General features: G+C 31.2%; 1 protein-coding gene across 1 annotated transcript in view; it reads right to left on the reverse strand.

Moving 5' to 3' along the window:
- LOC116844317 overlaps positions 1-2,834 on the reverse strand; it is a 43,750-nt gene that overhangs the window by 36,218 nt on the left and 4,698 nt on the right. The window lies entirely within an intron of this gene.

A 2,834-nucleotide genomic window follows, 5' to 3' on the forward strand; every position in this document is an offset into this window, starting at 1 on the left:
ACAATAAATATTATCGATAAAATTTATGTTTATAAAAGAAATTTATGTTTATAAAAGACAAGAACAAACGATTATGTAAAATAAAACTTGTTTAAAAAAAGCATTACATCAACAAAAGATGTTTCGAATACAACCTGTCTGTAAGAGACATCACACCTACATAAAAGGTGTGTCGAATAAAATTTGTCTGTAAGAGACATCACATCTATGTAAAAGGTGTGTCGAATGCAACCTGTCTGTAAGAGACATCACACCTATGTAAAAGATGTGTCGAATACAACCTGTCTGTAAGAGACATCACACCTATGTAAAAAATGTGTCGAATACAACCTGTCTGTAAGAGACATCACACCTATGTAAAAGATGTGTTAAATACAATTTGTCTGTAAGAGACATCACACCTATGTAAAAGATATGTCGAATACAATTTGTCTGTAAGAGACATCACACCTATATAAAAATTGCGTAAAATAAAACTTACTTGTAAAAGACATTGTACAAAACTGTGACGTTTAAAAAAGCATCTTCTATAAAAACATGAATTATTTATACACCCACAAACATACACATACGCAAAGACGCGCGCGTACGCACGCACGCACACACACACACAAATACACACATACACACACACACACACACACACGAGGTGTAAACCCGACCAGGCAACCTCCACGCGGTACACCTTGGGTAACGCTAATGCCGGCGGTCCGAGAAAAAATGATTATACAAATGATAACTGGGAAATATCTCGCAAATATGTAAAATAGATCAAACTGAATATAATTTTTTCTGCAAATAATTATGTAACATTTGGGGTTATTATTTTATGTATAGTATTATTTTAATTATTTCTTGATATTATTTTAATTATTTCTTGATATTATTTCATGTAATTATATATAAATCATTTTTTCCCGGAATGTTATATTTTAATCACTTTTTTGTCAACTTATGTTATAGCTTATAATATTAGCAAAGGATGCAAGTCCGTACGATTTTATCATAAATTTTATTATTATGTTGTGTCCCTTTACTCACAAGCAGATGACGCCAACTGCAAAATTGATTTCTGAACGAGATATAGCGCGTTTGATATGCATAATATAAAGTTTATTCAAAATTCTAAAAGAGTTTAGGTGAATGGGTCTTTGTTTCCTAAATATTGCGAAGTGAGAGTCATGGAGCCATGTCACATATAAGCCACAACGTGGCATTCACTTCCATCGAAGCGGTGTAGCTAAGCAAACTGAGACTCTTACGCCGATACTTTCTGCACCGGCAGTGAGTCTTCGAGACCGGCTGACGAGGCGACCACGTGCAATATTTTCTTTGTGTTTCGTATAACTGTAGTATATATTTTTTGTATTTCTATGTCGATATAATTGTTATGTGAACAATTAGGGCAGTGTCACGTTGCAGTAATAAAAAATAATATAAAAACATACGGTTTACAATTTGCAGACATAGATTATGCAAAACATTCAACACATTATGTCTACAATGATTGTAAACAGAATGTTTTTACATTATTTTTCATTACCAAAATGTGACACTAATTGCTCACATAACAATTACATCCACACAGAAATACAAAATATATATACTACAGGTATATATATATGTTCGACAATACGAAACACAAAAAAAAATATTGCACGCAGTCGCCTCGTCAGTCGGACTCGAACACTCGCAGAAAGTACCGGCGTAAGAGTCTCAGTCCGTTTAGCTACGTCGCCTAGGTGAAAGTCAATTCCACATTGTGCCTTATATGTGACATGGTTCCATGACTCTCACTTTGCATTGCAATATTTAGGAAACAAAAGCTCATTTACCTAAATCTTTTTAGAATTTTGATACTCTATATTACGCGTATCAAACGCGCTACCCAGGAAAAAAAAGTTCAGATAAAAGCCAGATATGGATTTTGTCAAGATCTGATTAGATATAATTAAATATAATTCAGATATGATTCAGATCTGTCCATATATAGTCATATATAATTTTATATATGATTATATATGATTATATATAGACAGATCTGAATCATATCTGATTATATCTGACCAGATCTTGACAAAATCCATATCTGGCTTTTATCTGAACTTTTTTTCCCGGGTATATCTCGTTCAGAAATCAATTTTGCAGTTGGTGTCATCTCCTTCTGAGTAAAGGGACATAGCATAGTGTTTGTGATAAAATCGTATGGACTTGCATCCTCTGCTAATATTATAAGTTGCTCTGCTATAATACAGGATGTCCCATTTTAAATTACGTACCCTGATAATTCTTCAGCCAAGCATATTCAGTAAAAATGTTTCAAACAAAAGTTGTCGGGTTTAGAGGGGGACAAGTGAGGGTGATTTTTACTTTAACCTTGGAAATCATTTTGAAGGTTATTCGAAAGTCAACTTTGCTTTTTAAATAGAAACATCTATTTTTTATTACGGAGCTTTATTCCACGTAAAAAAGTTAACAACTTTTGTTTGAAAAAACTTTCTATACGACCTCCATTTTCTAAGATATTTATGGATACATCTACAAAATTATTGGTTTCAATAATTTTTTACTCGAATTCTATTAACTTTACCGAAAAATAACAAAAGATAAAAATTATTTATTTTCTTCTCATAGAGCTCTGAGAATTTTTTAGAATTTTTTTATTAATTTCTTAGTACTGCATTTTTTTCATTTTCTTGAAACTAAAAAATTAAAAACTAAAATTAAAAACTAAACTTTTCTTTTCTACTAAAAAGTTTATAAAAAATTATTATATATATAACGTAATATAACATAAATAATATAACATAACACAACATATAAATAACACATTT

Source organism: Odontomachus brunneus, unplaced genomic scaffold (genome assembly GCF_010583005.1).
Source record: "Odontomachus brunneus isolate Ranch 3 - 2012 unplaced genomic scaffold, Obru_v1 Obru_scaffold_040, whole genome shotgun sequence".
In the NCBI taxonomy this organism is placed as follows: Eukaryota; Metazoa; Arthropoda; class Insecta; order Hymenoptera; family Formicidae; genus Odontomachus; species Odontomachus brunneus.